This window comes from Rhinolophus ferrumequinum, chromosome 10, assembly GCF_004115265.2.
Source record: "Rhinolophus ferrumequinum isolate MPI-CBG mRhiFer1 chromosome 10, mRhiFer1_v1.p, whole genome shotgun sequence".
Classification (NCBI taxonomy): Eukaryota; Metazoa; Chordata; class Mammalia; order Chiroptera; family Rhinolophidae; genus Rhinolophus; species Rhinolophus ferrumequinum.
In genome coordinates this window covers 82445048-82462040 of record NC_046293.1, presented here as the reverse complement: position 1 = coordinate 82462040, position 16993 = coordinate 82445048, and positions in this window count along the sequence as shown.

The following is a 16993-nucleotide window of genomic DNA, read 5'->3' as shown; positions in this document are numbered from 1 at the left end:
GTTAATACTCTTTGACGTCTAAAATAGACCTTAGGCTCTTGAGAATCAAAACAGATGGTCTGAGGAAAGAATATAAATGTTACATCATAATAATACCACTGGAAGCTGATGAGAAGGACAATGTAACCACCTTGTTCCTTATTCCTGGAAGATGGTGACCTGGGCAAAGGAGCTGGGGATTGGAGAATGCAGCAAGGGTAGGGCATGATGTGAAGAGAAGGTCAGAGCAGGGGACTAGATGGAGAGAAACAACATTAACCTCAGTGACGGCTTGACATTGTGGGTGGCTGTGCTAGCAAACCTGGAGGAGGTAAGCCAGTGTCTATAGATTTGTTACCACTAAGGGATTAGTGTATTACACAGCAATGTGTAATAAAACAGATTATGACTCTATTAAGGGTGACTTATTTGGGCTGTTGGGCTCTTCCTGTCTTCTCTCTGGATGTGGGTCTTCTACTAAAAGTTGTCTTTCTCCACTTGGATGCCTCCCTATACCTTGAGACTTTGTGAAGCTTCTTCAAACTGCCCCGTAGATGCTATGTACTATATTTCCAATGGCCAAGGACACTCAAAAGCTTCCAGAATCAGTGGGTTGTATCATTGATGCAGAGAACTCTTGGCGGTATAGAAAGTAAAGCCTGGAGGATCTGCACTTGACTTGAAGTGTATAAAGTTAAATTCCGCCTCTATTGTGTACATACGATCTCATATCCAGATAGAAATCAAGGATCTGTTATTTTGACTAGATCTATGATTTTAGACCAGTCACCTTAACCTGCCTGAGTCACAGTTTCCTTAGTTATAAAATGTAGGTAATAATATATGTATCATCAAGGGTTATTGTTATAAATATATAAAATGACCTTTGTAAAAAAAACATGGGCATGTAACAGGTTCTTAATAAAGTAATATTTCTATCATAAAAAAATTAACAAGTGGTTCATGCTATCTCAAAAATGACCCTGTTTAAACAGCAACCAATAGCTTGGTACCATGCTTTTTCTACTACTATTTTTAGAACATTTGTATTGAATTAATTAATTCATTCATTCGTTAGACATTTATTATTACTATGTGCCAGACATTGTGATAAATACTTAGGACACAGCAGAATTAAGTCAAACAGGATCCGGATGGTATGGACCTCACAGTATAACAGGAGAACAGACATTAAACAATGAATCAGCAACATTTAATTACAATTGTGAGAAGTGTTGCAAAAGAAATAGACAAGGCTTTCAGTTCTCTACCTCAGGCCCTTGGATCTTTCCTCTTGGAACCGTTAACTTCCTTGTAAGAAGTGTGACTCCCTGGTGTACAGCATAGATGAAGAGATTTGCAGACCACATAAAAAGACAGAAGTATGCCAGCCAGGTGCCAGGCATTTCAGTAAAGCCGCCATGTAACATCATGCAGCACCAATTTACATGGTCAAGTCTAATCCAATTCCCGCTCCAAATAGTGAGCTATGATAAAATAAATGATGGTAGTGGTTGTTTTTCCATTAAGATCTGGGCTAGTATGTTACGTAACAGTATATAAAAGACAGATTTCCAATTCAATTAAAAATAAGAATTGTGTCCAATTCCTTTTGTTTTAAATCAAGGTCACATGTATAGATAGATGGGACAAGAAAAATAAGTATATACAAACAATCAAAAAAATTTACCTGAGTGAGAGGTCTGATTTATTGGGAAGAGTTGAGGAATTACAGTCTGTGTGGGACCAGAGCCACTGTTTTAACTTTGAGATGAGTGGAGCAGCCATGTGAAATGTCGTTTCCTATCATTGAATGAGGCCTGCTGTATTTCTGGCAGAGGTCACTTTCCAGTAAACACTGTCAAACAGAAAGTCTGGGAAGCAGGCATGTTTACATAGGGCAGATTTTCTTTCACTGGCTCTGTGCAGTGTTTCAACTCCTGACTTCAGATAACATTTTTGCTGACAGGCCTGAAGAAGAACCATATTGTATCACACACAAAAAAAGTGTCAACAGCCTCACTATCCAACATGTAGGCAGTGAAATTCTAATCTTTACGATTTGGTTCACTGGGTTTTCTGTTTATCACCGGGCTCCGTATTCTGACAGTGTGTCTCATTTGTAGGTTACACAGAGAGGGGTCAACATAGTGACAAAGAAGCAAGACATCAGGAATCAGAAGGACTTAAATGGTGACCTAGCTTTGCCACTTACCAGCTGTGTGACTTTGGAAAAGTTACTACCACTGTCTTACCTATGGTTTTCTCAACTGTAAAATGGGAACAACAATAGCTGTCTCACAGAAGGGATTTAAGTGAATTAATCCGTACATATGTTTTTCTTGAAAGAAAGGTAACAAGCATTCTCTTTTTCATCATCCCAAAGTTCTTTCCCCTTTAGTCTTACACATACTATGTTAATAGTGCTTTCAGAAAGTCAGTCTAAAATGTAATTGCCTACTTTAATAAATAGCAATTTTGTAATAATTTCCCTCTTTCTTCTGAACACACCTCTTGATGGCTTTGCTTGCTTTTTAATTGTATGAGTGTCTGCTAAAGTGAGGAAAGAGCATTTTGCTTTGAAAAATAAAGAACCTCAGTTCTTTCAAAGCTATTAAGCTGTATAAAAATTCATTTACATATTCATTAAGCAGAATAGGAAGAAGCAAATGCTCATGGCACTTCATTAAGGTACTTTTGAATCAAGCTCACAGAATCACAGGTGGTTTATAGTCATTTTCGCACGAAGGTTTTAATATAGATTTTGGATTCTAAGCGGTGACCAACTTGACAGCATGTGGAAGTATCATTTCATTATTTTTTTTCTAGTAGAAAACTTGAGTTATTTCTCTTTAAGATATATAATATGAATTACGTGGTTTACTGCTCATTTAAAATAAAGTCCTCTGTGTATAAATGTCATAAGACTTAAAAGGTTAAAGTTATATAGTTTATTTTCTAAACTACACTATGAAATGAGATCTTTGGTGAAAAGTTCATTATATTTGACTGAAATATCAATGATTTTGCCAGTCCTGGGTTAAGACAACTTTTGAAAAACAGTAATTCAATTATTTGTAGATTATTTTTGTTATTTTTTTTAAAGATAAAATGTCTGGTGGTTGATATTAATACTTTTTTTTTGTACTCTAGAAATAGAAACATAACTGTTCTATCAAATAATATATTTTATACCCACTAAAGATAAGGATATATATCATATATAAGTAAATTTTACAAGCAATCAATAACAGTGTTCTTAAAAATGAAAGTAATAATTGTGGTTGCTGGATTTTATATTCAAATTCATTTGAGAGAAGGAAAAGGATGTGTTAATTATAAAACTTTAATATATACTATTTTAATATTGAAGAAAAGAGAACAAAAAGACAAATGTCAAAAATACTCCAGATTTCTGATAAGATTTATAAAATGATCAAATCTGTTTGTAAAAGGCCCTTATTAATATTTGTCTTGTTCAATGATATGTCTAAGGGAAGAGGACACTTTGACATTTAATAGTTAAATCATTCTAGGAATATTTATAAAAATAATTTTTCTCATTTTGTCCATTTATTGTGGTGTGCTCATTGAATGCTTACATTCCCCGTGCAGGAGAGGTTAAGTGGATAACTGAATTAGAAGTAATCCAGGGGCTAAAGTTGGAACAAAAAGTTACTTGGAACGTTAGGAAAAGAGTCATTATCATAAATTAGTTTTTTCTGATCTGGGTATCAACTTCAATTCCTGTGATGAAACAAATTTTTTTTTTTTTTCCATCTTGCCACATTTTCCTTCCTTCTTATTTCTCTTCAGCTCCAAGAATGTGTTTTATTTGTGGATAATCTAGTGGCAAAACATTTATACAAAATTGCTTGCAGTACCTTAGTTGTTAAAAGATCTGATAAGTACCATTTGATAGGGAAGAAAATCATCTCCAAGTAATCTTGGTTGTGCTCAAACTTTCCAACTTCTTTGAACTATATAAAATATTCAAAAGGAGCAAGAAAAACAAAGATGACTATTCATGGCAGATACCACCATACACTTCATATGTCATTTCAACTTAAATCTGTAGACTGATATGGGGATTTTCTTCTATCCCATATTTCTTCCTGAACATAAAATATTATCACACCAGATTAAGAACAGAGATTAGGCACTTGTCCTAAAACTAATATTTGTATATACATTGCTAAGTATAAATTTGAAATCAATGTAATCTCTTTTATGGCTCAAGAAACTGGAAAAAAATCAGTTTATGCAAAATATTGAGCTCTTTACAAAATCCCATAACTTGGTTAACAAAATGTGATAACTTTAAAAGAAAGCATTTTCTTTTCCTCAGGAAGCATGAATCTATTCACGCAGAAGGCCAGACATAAATACATTCAGAATTTTAAAAATAAAGTAATTGGCAAAACATACATAGCATAAAGTAGTGTGTGATTGAATTGATAATTACTCTGACCCTAGTGAGCAGCCTCCAGACTCCGGAGTATTCTGGTCCGAATGTATAACCCTACCTAGATGTCAACACTAACTGCCCCCATCACATTCCCACATATAGTAGTCAAAACAAGAGATCCTCACCATCTTAGTCCATTTTACCCCATACTCTGATGTACCTCTCCTGATCTGAACTCGATCTCTCAGAAAGAGAAGGAAAAGAAAGTCCTTCTCTTAAAATCCTACCACGCTGTCCTTTTGAACTCCAAATTGATAATCAGTGAATTTCTTTAAATCGCTAGTCTCTTCGCTGATTGTTCCCTTCACATCTGGGTTTTCTTTTTTAAAACCAAGCTTTCCCCTGAAAAAACTGAAGCTTCTTTTCCAATAGAATCAAAGCTGTTTTTCTTTTCTCTCTCACACGATGGTCCTCAGGGCCAGGAGGGAAAGTGGGCGTCCTTCTTGCCCTGCATGGACAGTTTCCAAACATAACGATCTCTTCCTTCTGCAAACACCTTGCTCGTCAGAAGCATGCGCTATCACGTTGTCACCCACTCCCTTGCCTTACTGCTGTACCCACCCATTTTGAAACCTCCCATTCACTCAAAATTTTAGTTCCGGATTATTTACTCAGACACCTCAGTATAATTATTTGTTCTCACCAAAACTTTTAATTAGTCGCCATGTGTCTTCACTTCCTTCATTGTCTAGTAGAGACTTTGTAGTCATGGTAATACGATAGTAACAATAGTTGTTTATTGAGTACTATCTGAATTCCAGGCTGTTCCAAGTGTTTTACATGCTTTATATTGAATTCACCACAGTATTCTGAGATATGATCTAGGATTATTCCCATTTCTCAAATGAGGAAACCCAATGTCAATCATTCAAATCACTGTGTTTTTCAAATGGTCCTCAATTCCCTTACCTGTCAATTCATTTTCTCAAGCACGCACTCAGGACTGCTAGCAAGCCTATTCTGCGACTGGCTTGTTTCACTTAGTATAATGTCTTCTTAGTATAATGCCTTAGTATAATGTTCACCCATGTTGCAGCATGTGTCAAAATTTCCTTCCTTTTTAAAACTGAGTAATATTCCATGGCTTGGACGTTCCACATTTTGTTTATCCACTCATCGGTTGATGGAGACTTGGGCGGACTCCACCTTTGATTATTGTGAGTTCTGTGGCTATAAATATGGGCATACAAATATTTATTCAAGTCTCTGTTTTTAATTCTTTTGAAAACATACCTAGAAATGGAATTGCTGGATCATACAGTAATTCTGTTTAATTTTTTGAGGAACCTCTATACCGTTTGCCATAGTGACGGCACTATTTTACCTAACCACTGGCAACGCACACTCTAACTTCTCCAGATCCTCGTCAACTCTCGTTATTTTGTTCTTTTTTTTTAAAAAAAATAAACTTTAGGTACATTTTTTAAAAGAAAAATATATGCCAAGATATATTACATATTAAACAGGAAATCTAATAAAATAAAAAAATAAAAAAATAAAAAAAACAAATGCTGGGACTTCAAAGGTCTTCATCCTCAGTATAAGTATCGGTGAAGACAATAGCCATACAAGGACAGCAAAAGAATGAGCCAATCTCAACCTTGACAGAGGGGAGAGAGGGGGACCAACAAAAACAAAAAAACAAGCCCAAGAATTGAACACAAGCCAGTCCTCAAGCAGATTACTAGTCTGGATTTCTGCTGCCAGTGTGATTCAAAGATTTCCAACCGAAAATTTAACCTAGAGAGGATTTTGTTGAACATTGCCTCAGGATGATTCGTAAAAGCTAATGCAACTCTTTTATCCTTCAATTGATGATAAGACACGTTCTCAAATCATTAAATTTGATAAAACCTGTAACTTAAAATTGAAGCAATGATATTTCTATTTAGTAAATCATTCCCATTAATATGTAAATATGTTTAACATCCTTCATCTTAAAAAAATTCAGAACCTCTATTTTTCTCAGTCACAGAACGATTTATCTGATTATTTCTACAGATACTTTCTTAAAAAAATAATAGCTACAATACTGTATTTACCGTCTCCAGTACCATTCACCCTTTTTTCACTTGTGTTTTCTTTTTTTTAAATAATATAAATAATATGTAAGGGCATTATCATTGTAAAAGACACAGACAATACATAGGATACAGTTCAAGTATCTTCCAATACCTCCAAGAAGGCTTGGAGGTTTGCCTCCTTCCAGTTTCTTTTCTATACATTTACATGGTATATATGTGTATATTTGGGATGTTTTTTATATACAACTGAAATATACTGGATTTATTGTTTCCAATCTTCTTTTCTTTTTAATTTTTTCACTTAAGACTATGTCTTGCACAACTGTCCATGTCAATGCGTTTAAGTTTACCACAGTGTTTTTATTGACTGTCTGGTTCCATAGTGTCTCGATAGGTTCTGCAATGTTAACTGAAATAACGTATAACAAAAGCAATTTTACCACAGACTAATTTATATAAACAAGAGTTAAGTTCCTATAGCATCTCATCAACAGTAAAACGAAATGATGTTAAACAAAATGACAATATTCGAGAACCTGCTGTATTCTGTAGCATAGATAAACACTTCCATTACTGACAGAAATTTGTCATTTCTAAATTTTCATGATTCGATGCTGCAGAATAGATTCTTAGAAGTAGAATTATTGGTTCTGAAGGGTATATACATTTCACATTTGACAAACATAGTAAATAGAACCATACACACACACACACACACACACACACACACACACATAGCATTTTATATCTATGTGTATAATATATAGATATATAATGGAAATATATATATGTGTGTATATATATATATATATATATATATATATATATATATACACACACATATATATACAACTCCATGACTTATACTTTAAATGACAGTTCAATAGATGATCCATCTCACCACCTCACCAATGCTACTTTGTTACCACCCCAATTCTCCAAATTGCCAACTCCACAAATACTATTCTATCTACCTTTTACTTGACACCTGTGCCATCTTTACTGCAGCTGACCACTCCTTCCTGCTCAAACAAGTGAGGGCTGGATTTTGATAAGTATCTGGAGTAAACCTAGCAAAAGTGTTCCTCCCAGAATTCCCTGTAACCTCACTAGCCAGGACAGAGTTTCATGGCCATCTGAACTTCAAGGGAGTCTGGAAATTGAGTAACCCAGGATTTCCATGTTAGTTTAGATGAATCATAATTCATATCCTTCTATAGTTTTACTTAAATGAGTGTTAAATTCTTAACTAAAGATAAGTGGAATTATTTTACTAACCAAGGAGTACTAACGAGGTGTCAGTATAATATTAGTAGAAGAAAAGTATGTAAAACTGCCTCGTGGCATAATGTTATGCATGAGGTTATAAATGTTACATTGATTTGGTATCAGAAAGTCTGGGTTTGGTCTTAGTTCTATCAGTAGCTATGTGACCTTGAGTATGTCAGTAAGCTTCTGATTTTCATATCTGTTAAATGAGGCTGATAGTACCCACCTTGAACTCTTCCCAGAGGTGCTGCAGGAATAAAAATGAAATAATGGATGTGGAAGTCACTGTCAAATCCTGAAGCATCATATAGATTGGGTTTTTTTTAATTACATACGTTATGTATTAACTTTCATTTTGTTGGTAGAAAAGGCAAGTATGATAAATTAGCCCAAACAAGGGTCTTTGTAGCACACTCATTCCCTGAGCCCTACCCCGGCATGTTCCTCGAGTCTGTATTTCCTCTGAACTGAAGAAATTACACTTTAATTTTGTCCCCTGGAAACCCTGATGCCACTGTTATCTTCTATTTGTGCCTTTGCCTTCCTCTAAGTAAGACAATGAGAAAAAGACAACAGGCATGGACTTTTAAACTCCCATTTGTTTCTCTTTTTATTGAGGCAGAAAAGCCCCCTGAATTTAAAAAAAATGGTCAATTCTGGGATTACAGAATAAGAGAAACGGTCCAAGATTATTCCTGTCACCAGCAACAAGCCAGAGAAGGAGAGACCCAGAAGAATTGAAAAGAGAAGTATTGCAGGCTCCAGCCCGTGTCCTTCATGATAAATGCATAGTCATGCTAGAGAGCCAGGACTTACTGGGAGTCGCCTGAGGAGGTTACATTTTCAGAAGTGCAGGCTTTCCATACAACCACACTCCCAAATTGTTTTGAGCCTTCTGAGCAAACAACTCTGTGCTTCAGCAGATGTCTACTGATATTATATTGTTTTTGTGTATGCAGAATATTTCTATTTTCAAAAGTTGCTGGAATACTTTTAAAAGTCACTTTCTTGGTGGGAGTGGAGAAGAGGAAACAGGAGGGGTCTCAGTCATTGGTAGAAACCTTGAGAAGTACGCAGAGAAAGTAGGTGAAAGTAGGTCAAGCACAGATGGCTTGGTTATTTACTGGCTTCAAAGCCTGTCAACAAACACTTAGAGGGAGGTCTGACCAGAGTCCTCAAAACAAATCCTGTCTACTGCAGGATGTTGGAAACGTCTGATATAAAGCAAATAGGTTCCAGGGATGATGGCCCTTTCCCCATGATCACAAGTGAGACTAGACTCAGATGCTGAGGAAAATAAGTAAAGAAATTAAGTTGCATCTAAAGAAAGAATCAGCCTTATTCTAGCTAGTGACTATGTTTCCCACAAATTCAACAGCTCCAAGATACACAGACAAAAATGAGCTTCAGGGCCCCAGTCTTCTAACCTTCCAAGACGGGCATAAGAAGTTATTGATATAACAGGCACGAAAGGGTATATTTCTAATTTAGAGACAGATGGCTACCACACAGGTAAATACCTTTCCCACTGATGATACTCAAACCTACCTACCTCTTGACAATTTCACCCAAGCCCAGAGACACTCCCCGGGATCCTGACTACTCAGACTCCTGTTGCTCACATTCATAGCTTGTATTTTCTGTCCATTATTGAATTGACTCCCCCCTCTTCCATCCCATTTGTCCTGTTCGTAAATGGGTCCCATGACTTAGTCATACATGTGAACACTGTATATTGGAGAATCCACTTGTCTTCTTTGTAGTCAGCATCTGCTAAACATGTTGCTAACATCTAAGCATCACCAATCATGATTTTAACAAGTTCCATGAAGGCAGGGATGAAGCCTGTCTTGTTAGCCACATGATCCCCACCTGTAACACATTAAGTGCTCAGTGAATGACTGAGTGAATGAATCAATGAATGAATCATACTGACAGCAGACATGATGTATATCTGAATACCTTTCCAACAGACATATTAGTATTAAGTGATGGATTCAATATAATTTGTACATTACAGACATCAGGGAAATTCATGCTTAAATAGGATTGTATGGCCTAACCTGAGAACACAACCGATCAGTAAAACATTGTTTCTGTGGAGAAATGTGTTCTCAACAATTAGTCTGCAAATGAACTTTTAGAACACAAACCATCTGTATATTGAGGACTGACTGTCTTTAAATTTATTTATTGAGTCATTTGTCCCCCATCTCAAAATGTAGCATGTGTCTTAACATGTTGCTTTGAGCTTTTTCTTTCCTCTTGTATCTTTCTTCCTTTAAAAATGAATCCTCTGAAAGCTTTGGCCATGTGTCAATGCTGTATTCACAAAGATTACAGATCAGCAGGGCTGCTGTGCAGCAATTCGGAAACCGAGTACATCCTGTGGACTGCAGCACACAGCCCGCCATTGTGCAGGAGGCACCAGTGTCCCAGCACAGGCATGTGAAATTTACCAGCTGTCTTGTATTTGTCATTGGGGAAAGGGTGGAGGCGGTTGGCTGTAATCTAGATTCATTTGTGAGTGTTACTTGCAAGTTTACTTTAAAGAATCCATCTAGATTCGTCTAGGGGGAGATGTTAAACACATTTTTATTTTCTGTGAACTGTAACAACCTTGTAATAAACACACACATGCATGCATGCATGGACTGCACAACCTGTATTCTTTATGGTTAATATCTACTTTGTTGTAAGGATTCTATTTACTTCTATATAAACTCTCAGGCCACTCAAAAATAACCTATGGAGGCCATCAGTCTGGTTATTTTTATTCATAATGTAGGTCTGTTTATAATAAAAAAATAAATCATTTTGGAAGGAAGTGGGAGTGGTAACAAAGGAATTAGCAGTAAATCATTTTTTGTGATGACACACAGAGGCTTGTTGCTTTTTGTGTTTTTTTTTTCCAATAGACATTCGTGCAAATGGGTAATAACAGCTAAACTCGTTTATACTTTCTCTTTATACTTTCTATAGTCTGTGCTAACTATGACAGAATCAAGGAAATGAAATTTCAAGATGGAAAGATCCTTGGAAATCATCTACATCAAGCCTCTACTTTACAACAAAAAAAAACTGAGGTACAGAGAAAGGATGAACAAATTAGAATAAAATAATGATGGAGTAAACGAGCACAAGACATTGACTTCCAGTCTAGTGCTTATTTTACTGTGCTACATTAATTTTTCACCACACAGGTATAATATAAAGCCCTGAGCTCTGAGACTTGGGTCTCTATATTCTTGAAAACCTACAGATGCACAGGAAGCATTGCCAGAATGGGATATAATATAATATACTATATAATCAAGGTAATATTAATATAATATATAAATAATATAATATAATATAATATAATATAATATAATATAATATAGTATGTCCCCTTTTAAGCTTCGCAAAGGGATAGGTAATCCTCTATTAGTGTTCAACCACTTGACACCCAAACATATATACAGAATGAAGGACAAATGCCAAGGTAAGAGGGAAGTGCAAACCCATAACCTAACAGACAAACAAAGTATTAAACCTACATATAAACCTACATATCCAAATATTAAACCTGTATGCTCTGTATACAATATAATTGTGAAGATATTTACGAAATATGACTTTTTGGAGACTTCTGGTGTAGTCTAATCCTCAGGTCTTTTCATAGGACGAGCAGGCATCCTGCGAAGTACAATGTGAAGGACTTCTGCTTTGAGATGAGCAGAGGAACGAATGCGCAAAACCGGTGGTGGTAGAAACAGTGCCCTACACACACATATATCACAAACCTATTTTATCTACCAATAAAATTCATTTAGAATCATAAGCTCCTCTTTTAAAATATATCTGTTTCTAAAGAACTATTTTCATAGACTGAACATTTCAGTCTTGGGGGTAAATTTTTTTAATCACATAATCTACATTCAATGAGACAAAATATTCAGTATTCAAAGAAATGCAATAAGCAGGTGTTAATTATGAAGCCCTGGGGAATCCAAGGATGAATAAAACACATTCTCTGTCTTTATGAGACACATGATTTCCTTGTTCCATCCGTAGCATCTGTAGTATTATTTACTTCTGCTTTTTCTTTGAATCCAATTTCAATCACCTCATTTTATTTAACTTAGTTTAATCCTAAGCAATAACGTCTGTCAAGTCATAGATTTCAAGTTCATAGTTTGTCTTTCTTATCATACATTAAAATACACATACAACTGTTAACATATAATAGGACATTTATTGGTGCCTCTAGAATCATTCATACCAACAGTGTTATACAAATAATGGTTAGGAAAACATGCTCTCAGAAACACAAGTCTATGAACAAATACTATATTTCCTCTATTCCATAAAACCACTGAAAAAATACAATTGATACAGTAACATTATTTACAACATCAAAAAACACATTCCCACATCAACTATACACATCAAATGTAGGATGTAAATTCAGAAACTATTAAATGAAAAAAATGTGCATTTTAGAGTCAGGGAGATAGGGTGACGGAAAAATTCATGGACTGGGTATAGTATTGCCATCAAAGAGGAAACTGATTGTTTTAAAAACTAGCATTTCAATTTTACAGAGAAGTAGAGAGAAGGAGGAATAATTTTGAAACATCTAGTGCAGGTACATCCTAGGTGATAGCTTATCCTGGGAATGTTGAAATGGCGAGAGAGATAGACAGTACTGGGTAGAGATAAGAATGTTCCAGAATGTTGGAAAGGTGAAAAGGAAGTTTCATCCAGAACCTTATAGGCCTGGATCCAAGAGCAAGTAATGAAAGTCATTCAGTGTGTTGCTACTGATGGTGGTCCTGTAGAATTGCTAAAGTTTGTCCTATAATTTATTTAACTAGGAATTTTCAGGGCTCCAACTACATTTTCAGATAAAGGAGAAAAGTATTTTTTTCTAAAAAAAAAATTCTTAATTTTTTTTTGTTTATTTTGTAGCTGATTTAATTTTTTCCTAATGGTTAAAATATTTGTGTCAATGTTATCAAAGTTAGGTAGGACAGTTAGGTCTGAATATGGTCCCAGATTATAAAATGTCTAAAGAAAAATAGTCTAGAGACCATCATTATTTTTAAGATTTGTACCTAAGTCAAATCCTTGTTTAAATTACCATATTACCCATCTAATAGTCATTGTTGTTGTTTTTTGTTTCATTTTTGCTTTTGCATTTTAAGACTTTCCATTTAAAATGTAATTTAGATGGAAACACAGAAAAATCCAATGTGTTTTCAATGCCAGTAGTCTTTAAGTTGGAAGACATTAGAAAAATGAAGGTTTTAAATTTACTTTTTGAAGTAAAAATTGAACACATCTAAACAAAACAGAAATTCAAAGATCATAGGGGAAAAAACAGATTATTTTAGTCTTAAACCTGAGCCAAGATATTATTATAAGTTCCAAAGTCCAGTACATTTATTTAAATCTTTAATTTATTTTACAGAATTTCAATTTGGAGTCACCCTCATTTTGGAAAATACTTAGCAATTGTTTTGAAAGGAAAATGTGATATGCTAAAATTCAATAACCATGTGAGTTGTGATATTGAAATATATAACATCATTCTGACTTTCAAAGACTATATGGCCTATTTTCATTCATGTTACTCTGTCTAGTAAAGTGTTGATTGCATAATTCTTGAAGACATTTAAACATTTGCTCATTTGATACTTGCCATAGGTGGCAGCAGTAGGTTGTTGTTTGTTAATCTGGGCGACCTCTCCATTGCTATAAAGCATATGAAGCCAGCTGGGGTAAAATTTGACTTAGTTGCAAGAAAGTCACCAAAAATATGCAATTAGAATCTCAAAGCATAAATGTGAAATACCAAGTGAAATGTAATCAACTTGAAACCTCGTCTTATAAAAATAATTTAGAATAATCTTAACAAATTTAACGTAAACTATAGAAAGGGAATAATTTAAGAGGTGAGAAAAATGATGATTATTTTTAGTTATTTTTTTCCTCTGAATCAGAAAGATAATTCTAAGGTTGAAGTCCCTGAATTATAAAATAAATCATTAAAAGAACATTTGGGTTTCAACTACCTTGATATTAAATATAAAAGACCAAGACTGAAGACTTCTTACTTGCATTTTAGTCTGCTTTGTGGCAAAGATATTCTTTTGGTTATTCTGTGGTTAACTTGGCCTTCATCTTTATTATGCATCAAAATTAAAGTGTTTTTGGGAAATGCTTAGTTTTGGGAAAATGACATTGATTGTGTACACTTCACAGTCATCAGAAGATTAACCTTCCCTGATATACTCATGCATTTTATTTTGTTAGTTTGTGATCTGTTTTCCTCTTCCTCGCTTATGGCATGGAATAACGGATGATATCTCTAACATGTATTTATAATATTGTGGCTGATTTTCACTCATATGTAAAAGGGAAGATAAATGGAGCTAAATAGGGCTTGAAAGCAATAAGACATTGAAAGTATTTAGTCAAAGGAATTTGTATGCAAGGCTGTTTCATTTATCCTCATCAATTTTCAGTGCAAATAAGACTATGCAATCCAGTAACTATATTATAAATATTCATGCTGGATTGTCTGTATTTAGAATCCAAAGAGCTACGAGCATATTTTCACATAATGTCGTGTTAACATATGTTTGTTTATATAATTTTGTTTTTCTTTGAATAAAAATAAATAAGTGAATCTATTATAAGATTGGCAACATGGGAAGAGTAATTGTGCCTTTGCAGAGGGTGTATAGTTCTCAAACCTGGTCTGAGAATCACCCTAAAAGCCATTAGAAATAAGAACTTCCACTGTACCCAGTGGGACATAACTATAGAGCAGTAGGGATTTCTCTTTTCTGCTCCAGCTACCTCTCCCTACTATGTGTAAGATAGTCCCTAAGTCCTGAGAAACTGTACAAGACTCCGTTTTTCTCTTCAGCAAACTGCTTTCAGGTAGTCAGAATCTCACCATCCTATCTTGATTGTTAAGTCACAGTGTCAGAGTAGGATTGTCCCCACAGGCTGTACACAGCTATTAGGTAAAGAGGAGCACACACTAATGAAGAACACTGGTGTTTGATAGATTTACAATGTTAATGTATGAACACTCCCTATATTTCATATTTGAAGAAAAAGGGAATATTTTGCTTTATATTAACTGTATACATTTTAATTCCATCTAAGAAATTCCTTAACTTAGCTTTATTAAAATGGTCCAAATTACTAAGATAAAATAACTGTCCAGGGGCATTCATCAGAAAATAATACAGATTATGTACTAGGACACTTGGAAATCAGGTGGGAACAACTGACGTAATATGAGTCAATTGAATGAAGGATGTATTTCATATCTTACTGTCTTCCCTCTGTTTCTTTCCCTATCTTTTTCATTGAATGTTTGTTCTGATCTCTCTTCCCCACTTTCAGTTTATCCAAATCTATTATTTTTTTTAAGAAAATCTAACCTCTAACTATAAACTAAGCAAATGCAAATAAGCAAAAAGCCCAAGTCTTTAGTTTCTCCCCCACACAAAAATTTCAGTCCTCAAAAAGACATGCCCACATTTGTGCTTATGTCACATGCACACACACACACACATACAGTTTCTATTTTCAAGAGCTGGAACTAACAAGACAGGACAGGGATGCAGAGAAACAACAGCAAGGCAGGAAGGAGAGAGAGGTATGAAAAATTTGCCCCAAATGTGTTGAAAGGAGTCTATACTTAGGGAAATTTGTATAGTTTTCCATACAGACTCTTGGAGAGTTGGTTAAATCTTGGGTTGCGTGGTGCAACCCAAGGAGATCTATATTATGGATGGAGAGTTCCCAGTTGCAGAAAAGAGCCATGCATAAGCTTGCCATTGACATAAGGAAACCACTTACTTCAGTGAACCATGTGGATTAAAAGGTTAACCAAATTGCCTCTCCTGATATCTGGACTGAGTACAAACTCCTGGTGTTCTGTTCAACTCAAGAGAAGAATCATGATGATACTCAGATTCAACTTCCTATTGGCCAAAGACCTGGGAGCTCTGAGCAGTAAAGTGACTCAGATTTATAATAGCATTAAAATATTAGTGATCAATTAGCAAAATCTTTGTAATATTTTAGACTAAAAACTATAAAATATTTAAAGAAAAATTTTAAAGTAATTAAATTAAAAGATATACTCATGGATTAGAAAGATCAGTATTGTTAAGATGTCAATTCCATCCAAATTGATCTCCAAATCCCAATAAAAATCTAAAAAGATTTTTGTAGAAACTGACAGACTGTACTTAAAATGTATATAAAAAACAAAAAATCTAGAATAGTCAAAAAATGAAAGGACTAATACTATTTGATTTTAAGATATACTATAGAAATCAAGACAGTGTGGTTTTGGAGAGAGGATAGACATATAGAAGAAAGGAACTGAAGAGAGCATGCAGAAATAAACCCACACACAAAATTATTAATTAATTTTCAATAAAGATGCCAGGGTAATGGAGATAGAATAATCTTCACAAAAAATGATGCTGGAATAATTGGATATTTATGTGCCCCCAAAAAAGTTCACTTGAAATATATTATAGATGTAGAATCTAATACAATAAAACTTTTAGAAGAAAATATAAGAGAATTCCTAGTGACACTGAGTTAGGCAAAGTTTCTTAGAGCATAAAAATAATAAACTGCCCAAATTTGATAAATTTAACTTCATAAAATTTTTAAAAAGTTCTCACACCTCAGCATGGCTATCATCAATAAATGAACAAGTAAGTGTTGGCGAGGATGTGGAGAAAAAGGAACCCTTATGCACTGTTTGTGGGATTGCAAATTGGTGCAGCCACTATGGAAAACGGTTTGCAGGTTCCTCAAAAAATTGAAAATAGAACTACCCTGTGACCCAGCAATTCCACTTCTGGGTATTTGCCCAAGAAACTCAAAACACCAATTTCAAAAGATATGTGCACCCCTATGTTCATTGCAGCAGTATTTACAATAGCCAAGATATGGAAGCAACCTAAGTGTCCGTCGATAGACAAATGGATAAAGAGGTGGTACATATGTGTAATGGAATATTACTCAGCCATAGAAAACAATGAACTCTTACCACTTGCAACAACACGGATGGACCTAGAGGATATTATGCTAAGTGAAATAAATCAGACAGAGAAAGACAAATCCCATATGATCTTACTTATATGTGGAATCTAAAGAACAAAATAAATGAACAAACAAAACAGAAACAGATTCATAGGTGCAGAGAACAAAGTGAAGGTTGCCA